The sequence below is a fragment of the Trachypithecus francoisi genome, unplaced genomic scaffold, assembly GCF_009764315.1.
Source record: "Trachypithecus francoisi isolate TF-2019V2 unplaced genomic scaffold, Tfra_2.0 Lachesis_group10, whole genome shotgun sequence".
In the NCBI taxonomy this organism is placed as follows: domain Eukaryota; kingdom Metazoa; phylum Chordata; class Mammalia; order Primates; family Cercopithecidae; genus Trachypithecus; species Trachypithecus francoisi.
The window spans coordinates 117,786,284-117,800,359 of record NW_022681455.1 but is presented as its reverse complement, the minus strand read 5'-3'; the positions used below and the strand labels follow the sequence as shown (position 1 = coordinate 117,800,359).

The 14,076-nt window shown below is 39.4% G+C and overlaps 1 long non-coding RNA gene across 2 annotated transcripts; it reads left to right on the top strand.

Annotated features, from left to right (window-relative positions):
• The first annotated feature begins 11,636 nt into the window (after nt 1-11,636).
• Nucleotides 11,637-13,005, top strand: LOC117088788. Of its 2 annotated transcripts, XR_004439326.1 has the most exons (4): nt 11,637-11,730; nt 12,048-12,123; nt 12,317-12,546; nt 12,896-13,005. It is a non-coding gene; the product is annotated as an uncharacterized LOC117088788 (long non-coding RNA). The 2 variants fall into 2 exon arrangements; XR_004439325.1 differs by having other exon boundaries at nt 12,317-13,005.
• The last annotated feature ends 1,071 nt before the right edge of the window (nt 13,006-14,076 follow it).

Here is a 14,076-nt window from a genome sequence, read left to right as displayed (position 1 = left end):
AGGACTTTTCATGTGCCTTCTTTTTAACATCCCTTCTGTGGTACATTTTAAAATTAAACTGAGAGATATTTAGAATTGGATTCATATGGCTTTTGGCAATATTTTGCTGAATGATTTCCAATAGCATATCTAACTCTGGGACTACAGAGCTTTTCCATGTTTCATGGAAAGGAGTAGGGGCACCTCTTTGTTACTGAAGATTAGAAATGGAAGTCAGAACTCCACTCACAGGATCCATAGCTGTATTAGTCAGGGTTCTCTAGCCAAACAGAACCAGTAGAGAAACAGGACCAACAGAAATAACAGAACCAATATTGTATTCTAACCAAGAGAATAGGGTATATCCTATCATATATATGTATATATATAGACATGTATATAGAGAGATATCATATATAGAGACATTTTATATAGAGAGATATATTTTTACATATACAGATATTTTATATATAGACACAGAGAGAGAGAGAAAGTGGGAAAGAGAGAGAGACAGAGAGACAGAGAGAGATTTACTTTAAGCAATTGGCTCACACAATTTTGGGGACTGGCAAGTTGGAATTTGCAGGGCAGCCCTACCTAGGGGAGTTAATGTTGTAGTCTCCATTCTGAAGGCAGAAGTACTTTTTCCTTGGGGAACCTCAACAGATTAGGTGAGGCCCATTCACATTCTGAAGGATAATCTGCTTTACTCAGCCTACTGGTTTAAATGTTAATCACATTTAAAAAGTATCTTCACAGCAACATCTTGCCTGGTGTTTGATCAAACACTGGGCACCGTAACCTAGCCCAGTTTACACATAAAATTTATCATCACAATGGCCATATGTCCCTCAGAAAGGGGAGGTTGTTTCTTGTCACCTTGTTACTCAAGGTTAAGGATGTAATTCCGACTCTGCCCATAGTCTCAAGGTTACCCACCAGATGGGGAGGCAGGGAAGTGGTGGAGGTCAAAGCTTGCCCACAATCTTAGCAGACATCACTTCAGTGGGAAAGGATGATATGTCCCCTTGTTACTACAAGAGAAATGCAATTTAGGGCTCTGTCCACAGTTCCCATGCTGATCACAACATCTGGAAGGAAAAAAAGGTGGTGTGATTTTATTCATGGTGATAAGCTGAGTAGGGTACTTGTGAAAGTGTTCTCATTGACAACTTGACACTTTCCTGTTCCTTTTGCTAGAGAAAGCAGTCTTTTCCTGGACCTTTTTGTCTATGTGCATTGCCATTTCCTGGTTGTGGGTTTCTCCAATGCCCAGTCCAGGTTACATAGGAGTGGGGTGGTGGGGGAAGAAAATGGAAATAACCTCCATGTCATTTCTTGAGTTCCAAGGTCTGTAGTCACGGCAATTTATTTTTTCTACTTCTCCAAGTGTTTGTATTTGTTTTGTTTTTTTTTCAAGGGTTTTGGCTGTAATTAATGGTACAATTACACTGAAGTGCATTTACTCCATCTTGTTTGAAAACATAAATTACCACTAGATGCTTTGAAGATATCTTTTATTAAGTTGAGGAAGTTCCCTTTTGTTATTAGTTTTACGACTTTTTAGAAGAAATCATAAATGGATGTCCATCTTCAAATACTATTTTTTATCTCTGCTTATAAATTTGTTCTTATTCTGAATACATCTACACTTCCTAGTGGGTAAGATATAATCTTCACTCTTGGTTGATAAGAATTATTTTTCTCATATGAAGCCCCTCCCATAACTCTGATGGGATAAAATTTATACTTCTTTGGTACCTCCCTTTCAGTGATGATTCGCTTGAGTCAATCTCTTTGGCCTTAACAGGACCTGTTTCAGAATCACGAGTGGACCTGTATTGATCCGTAACTTGTGTTCACTTTTTTTAGATAGTAATGGAATGCCCTTCATAGAGCCCTCACACTCCCCATTACTGACCAAATGTCATCTATATTACTGACACAATACAATGCATATTATTATAGAACCCATTGGTAGTATTAGAGAATCCAAATCGTGGACTCCATGAAAACCAGCATCAATGAGATTACTAATTGCACATCAATAATACTTCAAAATCCATATCACTAAGGCCATAGCTCCTCTACTCCACAATTCATTCCATAAACTCCTTACTGAGACTATAGATGTCATGTTGTTAAATCTTTAGATGCCTTTTGATGGAATCTGTGTCTAAGCATATGGATCCCTTCCTTTTGACTGATACATGCATACCCTTCTACAGATGTAGCAGACCACCTTCCATAGTGTCACTGTGCCATTCATGTGTTCAACCTCATAGACTCTGGCCTTTATACCTCCATGGGTGTAGGGACATTGTAACCTAAAGCCTAAATTCAGATCTATGTGTGCAATTATATATGGAAGCAAGGGATAGTTATAACAAGGCAGAAATGTTGTAGTGTCAAATACATGAATTAAGCACACCCAGATCACCTAAAATGGTACACATAGTCTGATTCCTATCATTTGTTTTCCATGTTTACCTTCCTAACAAGGTATAGAAACTAAATGTTATAGAAACCCCTAAATTCCTCTCTGCCTGCAAAACCGTAAACTGAGCTTAGAGTGTGTGAAAGAGAAGAGTTTGAAACATACTTAGAAGAAAATATGAAAATTGCCAATTACATAATATTTTGACATATATATGCCAAGCATCACGAAGGCCAAGACATCTCTATCTTCTGTCATTAACAATATGAATTGGTATCCCAAAAGGAAATATGTAATATGAATCACATTTTTAGTAAACACCCTGAAAAACCTAAAGGCAAGTCCCCTAAAGGACACTCTCTTAGTCACTTTTGAGGTGAATTGTTGCACCGAATTAGTGGTTTCTAAATAAGAAAATCTATCCCAAAATGAAGATAAATATGTAATTGTCATCATTTAAGTTAGTGGTTATAGTCATATAAATTTGTATATTATAACAGGCTTACAAAGGATTTGCAATTTAAATATAATGCATTATATTACATATTTAAGTAAATTTCACTTTTGAAAGAGAAAAAGTCAGTATATTCCTAAAATATACTTTGTATATTACTGAAAAGAAAAAGAACCAGAGTACTAATCAGTTGGATGTTAATAAAGGAAAGAAATGATAATAAATAAATAAATGTGAGAGTGAGACTGGACATCCAGGTTGGCAGTGTGAGGAGGCTGACAAATCATCTTCCCCAAATCCATGATAAAACTGGGCAAAGTTGACAAAAGAAATCACTTAAAGTCTGTGGAAATTGATCAAATGCACATAGCAGAGAAGTACTTATCCAGATAATCTAATGCATCTTCGTTAGAGTAGTGGGTTTTGAGGCATTTTACTTTTGGCTTGCTCCAATTTTCTCCCAGCTCTGTGGCATAGAATTTCTACCTGAGTGTGCTGGGCAGGCTGCGGACACTATGCTTTGCTGCTCTGCTGGAGAGGCTGATTTCCCACAGAGTGTAGAGAAATCTATGCCAGGGGCAATTTTTTAAAGCCATAGTGATCTCAGTGGGAGGCTAACACTGCAGCTAGCCTGAGGTTGCAATGCTAATTGGATTAATAAGCAAAATGACAGAGCAAGCACACAGTGCAGAGGAAACAGACTTCACAGAATTCATCCAGAAAAATCACTAAACAAACAAAAAGACAAACCAAACAAACAAAAATAGCAACCAGGCCAGATGCAGTGGCTCACACCTATAATCTCAGCACTTTGGGAAACACAAGTGGATCACCTGAGGTCAGGAGTTTGGGACCAGCCTGGCCAACATGGTGAAACCCTGTCTTTACCAAAAATACAGTTAGCCGGGCATGGTGGCGGGCACCTGTAATCCCAGCTACTTGGGAGGCTGAGGCAGGAGAATCACTTAAACCTGGGAGGGTGAGGTTGCAGTGAGCTGAGATTGTTCCATTGAACTCCAGCCTGGCCCAACAAAAGTGAAACTCCATCTCAAGGAAAAAAAAAAAAAGAAGAAAGAAGGAAAGAAAGAGAGAAAGGAAGGAAGGAAAGAAGGAAGGAAGGAAGGAAGGAAGGAAGGAAGGAAGGAAGAAGGAAGGAAGGAAGGAAGGAAGGAAAGAAAGAAAAAGATAAGCAACAAAACCACCTGGGTGGGGGTAACAGGGTCCAAAGTTACTAGAGCATATAATACAAAATACCAAACTTGGCACAATACATATAAAGAAATAGGAAAGTGTGACTCATACGGAAGATAAAAAAATCTATCAATAGAGACTCTTTCAGGGCAGGGAGTTAAGGCATTGTACCTAGCAAGAATGGACTTCAAAACAGCTATTATAAATATCTTCGAAGAACTAATAGAAATAATGTTTAAAGAATTAAAGAAAGCACCATGACAATGACACATAAGGTGGATAATATCAATAAGGAGGTTGAAAGTATAAGCATGAATCAAATGTAAATTCTGCAGATGAAAAATACAGTAACTAAAATGGTCAGTTTACTAGAGGGACCCGACAGTAGATTTAAGCTGGTGGAAGAAAGAACCAAGAAACCTGAAGACAGATCAATAGAGATGAGCCAATTGGAGAATGGAAAGAAAAAGTAACATACATAAATAAAGATAACTTCAGAGACCAATTAGAAACCATTAAGCCTATCAACATGAATTTAAGTGTATACCCAGAAGAGGAGGAGAGAAAAAAAAGGAGCAAAGTAATATTAAAGAAATGATGGCTAAAAGTTTATTGAACTTCCAAGAACTTTAACAAATCCAAAGTAGTTACAACAAAGAGATCCACACCTAGACACATTAGGCAGGCTGTTGCAAATCAAATTCAGAAATAAAACCTTAAAAGCAGCAGAAAGGAAAATGTCTCATCATCTACAAGTAAGCCACAGTCAGTTAATTAGCTTACTTATCACTAGAAACAATGGAGGGCAGAAGTCAACATAATGACACATCCAAAATGATGAAAGAAAAAAAGCAAAAACCACGCTGTCAGCCAATAATTAGTTTTCTAGAATTGCAAAGGCAATGCTATTGTGGGAGGATAATCTTTTCAACAAATGGAGAAGTGTTACCTGGTTTATGAAAGGACTGGCTTATAAAAAGCAACAAAACAAAAATAATAAATTGGACTTCATCAGAATTCAAACTTGCACTTCAGTAGACATCATCAAAAAATTTAAAAAAAACACAATGTAAGAAAATGCTTCAAATCTCATGCCTAATAAAAGATTTCTATCAAAAATATAACAGACGCTTTAAATTCAGTAAAGACAACCAAGTTTAACATGGGCAAAACATTTCAGTAGATATTTCTCCAGAGATAATATACTTATGATCAGTAAGCAAATAAATAGATGTTGAACATCATTTGTCATTAGGGAAATAGAAATTAAATCCATAATAGGATACCACTTTAGACCCACTAGAATGGATATAATAAAAAAAAAATTAATGACACGTGGTGGTGAGGAGGTGGTGTACCTGAGAGCCTTATAACTACTAGAGGGAAAGTAAAACAGTATAGCCATCTTGCAATATTAGTTTGGCAGTTTATCCAAAGAGTTAACGTAAATTTGAGCATCTGACCCAGCAATTTCATGTCTAGATATTCACCCAAGATAAGTTACAATAGACATCTATACAAATATTCATATGCCAATGTATATAGCTACATTACTCATAATAGCCAAAACGTATTTATCGACTAATTAATGAATAAGCAAATGTTGTATATTCATGCAGTGGAATGCTATTAGCCAACAAAAAAGGAATTAAGTGCTCAAATATGCTACAACATAGAACAATATGCTCAGAAATAGTGTGCTAAGTGAAAATAGCTAAATACATTATACCACCTACTTTGTGATTCCATTTATATAAAATGTTAGAGGTGGAGTGATGAGGATTTGTGGGGAAATTGCTGGAATATACGGGCTCATTGATGATGGTCTGTGAGCCCATTGATCAAGGTTCCTAGTGCCAGTGTTATTGAACTGTGGGGCCAATAATATTGTTATGTGGGGTTGGTTACACTTCAAAATCAGTGATATTGATAATCAGAATGTGTAAGCTCAAAGATAAGGATCATATTACAAGGGATAGCAGATTACTGGGTCAGTAATAGTCAGGATATAGATTAAATTGCATTGGTATGCAGGCCAGTGAGGAGGAGACTCTATTGTCAGTGATATGGGTTCTATGTTATGGGAGCCATTGTGTTAAAGGTGTAGAGCTTTGGATTCAGGGAGGTGTTAACTATTGGATTAGTGAGGTGGAGTCTATAGTTTCAATGATAGGATTCCAGAGATAAGAGGATAATGTTGCCAAGTGGTATTTTAGTCTGCATGGTATGAAATTTGTGGATAAGTAAAGTGGATGTGAAATCAAGTGATCAATGATGTGGTATTTATAAGTTTAAATATGGGAGGCCAGTGAAGGAGAATATTCTAAATGTGGGATCAGTGATGGTTGAACAGTGAACTATGTACTCATTTATTGCTGCAAAACCAATTACTAGAAACTTAGCAGCTAAAAACAACACTTATTTATTATCTTAGAATTTTTGTGGTTCATAAATCAGAGCTTTGTTTATAGGTCTCTCTACTTAGGGTTTCACAGGCTGCTATTAAGGTGTCAGAGAGACTGCATTCTGATCTGGAGGCTTGATTAGGAAAGGATCTACTTCTATGTTCACTGAGGATTTTTGTTGCATTGATTTCTTTGCTGCTGTAGGACTGAAGACCCTGGCTTCTTTTTGGCCATCAGTTGGAGGCTCCGTCAGCTGTAAGGTCACAGGGTCTCTGGAATATAGGGCCAGTATGAAGCCACAGGAAACCCATCTGTGCTGATTCACGTTTCCAAGTCTGTGTTCGTTATACCATCTCTCCCAATTGTGTTCCTATCCGAGAAGACACACCTTGATTCTCAGATGTATGGTTGGAATTCTGGGAACGGGAGGAACTGGAAAAGTTCCTTTATGTCTACAGAACACAGCATAGAATCTGTTCCCTCAGATTCTGGAGTCTGTGAAAGGAAACTTATCTTCCTTTCAGTTGGCTATGAGGGCCTTTCTTAGTTCAGGGGAGAAATATGGGGTCTGAACGTGGAGATGTGGGGAATATGTCAAGATTTGGAAGCGCATATATTCCTGTCAGTGTACCTCGGCTCACTCAGATTTCCAATGTGTGCCAGGAGCACTGTGTCCTTAGCACAGTTTCCCCGCCCACAGCCAGCCCAAGTGCTCCTGGGAAATGTTCGTGACTTCAGCACAGGATCCTGTGCAGTAGCTGTTGATTGGATTATATAGGTTACTTTACAAACCTAAAAACTGAGAGGACGCATTCATGGTTGCTCTTTGGAAAATGTTGTAAATCAGTAAGTTAGGTCCGAAGACATTAACCAATTTCCAAAATGTGATAGGCAGATCCCATCTTTATCACAAAGCTATAAATCATTTACAACTCCAATTGTCTCCTATCTTTTTCATCGTGTTATGTTTTCTTTGTCTTTTCTTTTCTGAGATAGAGTCTCACTCTGTCGCCCGGGCTGGAGTGCAGTGGCTCACGGCAACCTCTGCCTCCCGAGTTCAAGCAATTCTCCTGCCTCAGTCTCCTGAGTAGCTGGGAATACAGGCGCCTGCCACCACACCAGCTAATTGTTGTATTTTTAGTAGAGATGGGGTTTCTTCATGTTGGCCAGGCTAGTCTTGAACTCCTGTCCTCAGGTGATCCACCCACCTCAGCCTCCCAAAGTGATGGGATTACAGGCATGAGCCACCATGCCCGGCCCCATTGTGTTATGTTGTGATGTTGTGGGGCCAGGGAAACTTTCCTTTTTCCTCAACCTAAGCAAATCCTAGGTCAGAAAAGCTTTGGTGTTGCCAGGTGGAGTGTTTCACCCAGGCACTCTGGATTCAGCCTTTTTCCAGAGCCTTGGGCTCCTGCTTTGTGTAGAGAAGCTAGGAGGACCTTTGTGGTGAGAAGGATGAAGGTCCCAGGAGCATTTGCTGGATGCTTAAGAGATTGAAAGGCAATTAGAGAATTAATTCATGTAATAACTATGTGCAGAAAGTGCACAATACCTAATTGGACAGCTAATGAAGTTTCAAAAAACAAAACCAACTTTGTCACCAGAATCCAGTTGGATGGAAGGGTTTGGAAAAGCTTTGGGACATTGGGAAATGGCAAGAGGCACGTGCCTAGATAGTTGTGCCAAGTGAAAGCCAATGCTTCCTTCTTTGTGGGCCCTTTCTGGAGTCTTCTAGACTCACCAATATCTGATACGTAGTGAATGATCTAGGGTAACAGTACTTTACAATCACAAGAATGATAAGGTGTGCCTGACTATAGCCAGAGCAAAGCAAAGATCAGAAAGAATGCAGAGTCTATTGTGGTCACTGAAGGATATCTGAAGTAATTTGAATCATGACTATTTCCCAGTTCAGGTGGCCCCATATCTTTAACCAGAAACAAGGCTGGACTTGGGGGAGCTGCATTTTTCTTAATGTTCAGCGGCCTAGGGGTGGTCTGGGTCCTATGATCATATGGACAAGATGACCCTAGTTTGGGACAAGTTTCTTTCTTTCTTTTTTTTTTTTTTTTTTTTTGATATGGAGTTTTGCTCTGTCGCCCAGATTGGAGTGCAGTGGCACAGTCTCAGATCACTGCAACCTCTGCCACCCAGGTTCAAGCAATTTTCCCTGCCTCAGCCTCCTAAGAAGCTGGGATTACAGGCATTCACCCACCATGCTTGGCTTTTTTTTTTTTTTTATTTTTTAGTGGAGACAGGGTTTCACCATGTTGTCCAGGCTGGTCTTGAACTCCTGAGCTCAGGTGATCTGCCTGCTTCGGCCTGCCAAAGTGCTGGGATTACAGGTGTGAGCCACCGCACCGGGCCACTCGGAAAAGTTTGTAAACTGTCTCCCACAAATTACATTGGGGATATATAGTCACCTGAATTTTTTTTCATCTTTTGGGGATGTTCATGAGGGAGATACAGTCTGACGATGGCTTCACAAGTTAATTGTAATCATTTTTCTCAGTTTCCTTTACACCAGCCACTAACTCTATCTACTTGTCAGCTTTGTGGTTTTATTTTTTGGAATATTTTTATAATTAACGTTTTTAAGAGAACTTTTTGGAATAAATTTAGATTTGCAGAAAACTTGGGAAAATTGTATAAACATCTTATATCTTACGGTACATTTGTCAAAACTGTGAAATTAACGTTGGTGCAATACTATTTTTATTTTTATTTTTTTGAGACAGAGTTTTGCTCTTGTCGCCCAGGCTGCAGTGTAATAGTGTGATCCTGGCTCACTATAACCTCCGCCTCCCAGGTTCCAGTGATTCTCCTGCCTCAGCCTCCTGAGTAGCTGGGATTACAGGCACATGTTACCATGCACAGCTAATTTTTAAATATTTTTAGTAGAGACGGGGTTTTGCCATGTTGGCCAGGCTGGTCTCAAACTCCTGACCACAGGTGATACACCTGTCTCGGCCTCCCAAAGTGCTGGGATTACAGGCATGAGCCACTGTGCCCGACTGGTGCAATACTGTTTAAACTATGAACTTCACTGGGTTTAATAAGTTTTCCCACCCATACCTTTTTCATTTCCCCGATTCAATCCACGATAACAGATCACACTGAGGCCTCATTGAGGCTGCCTTGGCTATTAGAGGCTACTTCAGATTGGTTCATGTGTTCTTTTGAAACATCCAGGATTATTTTGTGTTTTCTCTGACCCTGACCTTCCCCCAAAGGACTCTGGTTTCTTTTAATGAATAATTATGTTTAGAAACCAATGGTGTTTAGATCTTGGTTCCAGGTGTTCTCATTCTACTGTGTGTCAATGCTTCCAGGTCTACTCAGGGGAGAGAGCCAGAAAATCATTGTATATAAGCATCTCTACAATTATGTCTGCATATGTATATCTGAATATACATTATAATAAACCTGGACTGGGTGCAGTGGCTCACAACTATAATCTCAGCACTTTGGGAGGCTGAGGTTATTGTTTGAGGGAAGGAGTTTGAAACCAGCCTGGGCAACAAGGGAGACCCTATCTCTACAAAAAAAAAATTTAAATAAATAAAAAAAAAACATGAATTCACACTGTGCTGATATCTCTGATCCTGTGGACAAGATGACCCCAGTCTAGGACACGTTTCTAAAGTGTCTCTCATCACCATAGAATACAATGTAGCCCTTCTCTCCTTGCTTATGCAGAGGATTTGATGAGTTCTTTGGTGGTACTGAGAGGGCCTGGAATAGTAAATGGGTCAAGCAAATTGTCCTTGACCTATTCGCGGTCTCCTCTTAAGGCAAAAGGCTCAGAATATGATGAGCCTAAATTTAGGGTTCATGAACAAATTTAGGGTTCATGGCCTAAATTTGTAGGTTGTATGTTGGGGGATGGATTGTGTTGAGGGCATGGCTTATGGGCCCCTACTCTGCAAGAAAGTTCCAGCCACATGCCTGCCTGGACCTGATGATTTTTAGAATAGTGGGAGAGACTAGGTCATGGACTCACTCACCACGGTCACCAGGTGAGGGTGTAGGGGCATGACTTTGTCCAAGAAGAAGCATGGCCATCTTTGAAGGACAATGATTGTGGGACTAATCTCTGAGCTCTTTGCAACATCCTACAGAGTTCTTTCATATTCTGGGACCTTTCTAGGGACAACGGAATAGTCATAAGAATACTGGCATTCTCTTTGGGAATGTTGCTTTTTCTTTGGGAAATGGGTATAGTTTCAGTACATTATTAATTTGCAATAGCACAACATTATAACTAATGTTAATATATGACTATATACATATAAAACCCTCACTACTCTGGTGGATCCTGTTGTTCCCCCTTAATCTATCTGAAATTAGGATCGTTATGATCATCATTGATATGATTATTATTTGCATTTATATTAATAGTATAATCGAAATTAATACTACAATTGGGATTGAAGGGATACTTGTAAGCCAGATGTTTACAAGCCATGCTTGTAAATGTATGAATAAGTTCATATTTTAATGGATATTTTGTGGTTTAAAAGAGGTAGATCCTCATTTATTAAAGCAGTGTTATTGCTAATCTAGTAGTAATAATAAATACCATAGAGTAATGGTGATAAATATAATACAAATGCAAAATATATAGAGCACTTACTTGGTTTTAGATATTTCAAGTGCATTCCATGTCTTAAATATTTAATCTGGGTAGTCATCCTGTAGAGAGGTTCTATATTTTCCCACATTTCACAGTTGAGAAACCTGAGGCAAAGAATTATTGAATGACCTACCCTGAGCTACTATAGCCATGAATTAAGACCACTTGAATTTTAAACCAAGCACCTTGGGTCCAGATTTCACTTAACTTCTATATTTCTCATGATGACTAAGAAATACATATGAGAGTTACTAATATTATTTATCCACATTTTGTCAATATTATAATGTTATATCAGAGAAGACAGAGGAATGGAAAGAAGGTATTTTCCGAAATCCTCTCTTGTTCCTCGGCTTCCACCGGGCTCCCACCTTCCTGGTGGCCTCTATCCTCCTGCCTCTCAGCACTGTCTCTAGGCAGACCTGCTCTTATGCACTGTCACACCACTGATTGTTTACCTGGAAGGTGGTGAGTTTGGTGAGAATGTAGAGCCCTTCACCATGATGTCTTGCAACTATGGTGTAATTATGAAGAGGTGAAAATTCTACTTCTGGTGGTTAAGGAAGATCCAAGGTGGAGGTGCAGGGGGGCTGCATATTTTATTGTTCTGAGACTTGGCTGAAGGCATGTAAGTGGCATCTTGAATGCCTAACTATGAGGGATCCCAGGTAGATTCTTTCCACCCTCCGCAGCAGGATTTCTTTATTCCGGGGCTGTTCAAGTCAGCAGGAAAATGCAGCTATATGAGATCACATTACCAGGGCAAGGCTATCAAACCCCTCCCGTACATATCTCCCTGCCAAAACAGAAGACTCTTTACCCTGCTATGAGAAAGTGTGGAGCGTGTTCAGAGTTTAAGAGGTTCTGGTCAAATACCAAGACTATTGGTCCCAAACCCCACAAATATTCCTGAGTGCTGTGTATCATTTCCTGTTTCCTTCACAGGTAATCTGGCCCCTAAGGAGATAATCTGAATTTATCCACACAGCTGTTGAGGAAAACTGTTATGGTAATATTCATAGTGAGTATTTTTCAGTCAAAATACCTCATTGAGGATAAGCTCACACACTCCTGGACCTTTGCCTTTTCTGATCCTGTATGGAACCCTCAATTTTGGTTGACAGACCAGAAACACACCCATTGTCTCCCCTGAGTAACTCAGAACATTGTCCTTCCATGACTGCCCATCCATGGCTGATTCTGTTTGTACCGAGGTTCTGGGGCCGGATCACATAAACCACAGAATGGACAGAGTGCGCTGACCATCAAAGTATGACTTCTGTCTTCAGGAGCAGCTTTGAAGATCAATAGATCAAAGTGGAATAGGTGTAGAATGAAATATTCAAAATAGCATAACTAGGAGGGGAAAGAAGGACCTTCGATATCCCCAGGACAGATGGCAATTCTACCATGAGTGCACCACCAGCTGTTCTTTCATTCCAGGGTCTGTTGCTTATTCTTTCCTCCCACATCCTGCTACTTTTCCCTCTTCCTTTCCCCCTTTTTTTCTCTGTCCCCCTTTCCCTATTTTCTCTCTGCATTTGCTCTTTCTTTATATTCCGTCAGCCTCCTCTCTCTCCTCTTTTCTCTGTCAGTAATATCTGCTGCTCCTGGACATTGTTTATTCCATCTTTAATCTTTTTTGTTTCCTCCTTCTGCTTCGTGCTCCTCTCTGATCTGAGGACTCTCTTCTTCTCTCATCTTCTGCTCCGTTTTTCCTGTATTGCCTCCGTGAGTAAGGCTACAGGATAAAGATGTGCTAAGCTTGTTTTTCTGTTTTCCTCACCCTCCAGAGAAATTTCCGTACAGATACTGGTCACTGCTTACTCAGATTCTCAATGTGTGGGTAAAATTGTTACTACCCTGTATTCAAGGAATACAGCGCACCAAGGCAAGCACCTGTCTACCCTCTGTGAACAGTCATTTTGAAATAAATCATAATGTTCACAGATTTCACTTCTATCAACATTTATTTCTCCTGTATTTTTCTTCTTGATCAGGGTTCAGGTGAGAGGAATACTGTGATTTGTACAAGTTGAGAGTACAATGTCCTCATGACACACACAGAGTTCTCTGTAGAGTTTTTCTTAATTGAAAAACTTAGAAAATCCTCAAGTATCATCATAAGAATTTTTATCTTCATCTTAAATGTAATAGAAAGCAACTATTGTGTTTGGTTAGTAAGGGCCAGACTGAAGAGATCTACCCTGTTCCACCCTACACAATGCAGTGCTCAGTATTGACCAAAAATTTATGAAAAAAGTCTACTGAGACTAGCAAGATACCCAGGAAGAAAAAAAATCCTTCATTTAGTGAATGGTTAGGAAATGAGAACCCTCAGAGAAACCTCATCCCAAACCTTGGACCACAAATTCAAGAGAAATGAGTCCTCACCACCAACAACACTGTGAACTCGAAGCCCACAGTATCACCCGAGGCTCATTTTCTCTGCATTTGAGCTGTTTTACTTTAGAAAGATGCATTTCCTTCCAAGTCTCAGATTCCTAACAGTTCCATGCAGGGACTTGGAAGTCGTAACTTCTCATGTAGAATTATTTTGTGGATCTGTATTGAGCCATAGTTTGGGATTCACAACAAAGGTAAAACAGGGACAAGGTTCATTGAAGGAGAACGTGGAAAAGGCAAAATGCATATTTAAAGGCATATTTAAGAGTTTCTCTGGGTTAATCTAAGCATGGGAAAGGAAAAGCACCAAAGGGAAAACAAGAAACATAGCCACTTGTATTGGGAATGCAGGGGGACGTGGAGTATTGTGAAAGGACTGAAACTCCATTCAAGTTTTCCTGAGAGCCATTGTGTTTATAGCTTTGTCAAGTGGGTTAAGAGCATGTTTTACCTCTGTTAGCATCTCATGTGGTCTTCACTTTGATGAAATTAGGCCTATGATAATATACATTTTGGAGTAAGATGAAGCCTATGGTAATCTGAGGTCAAGAGCAATTTATGCTCTAAT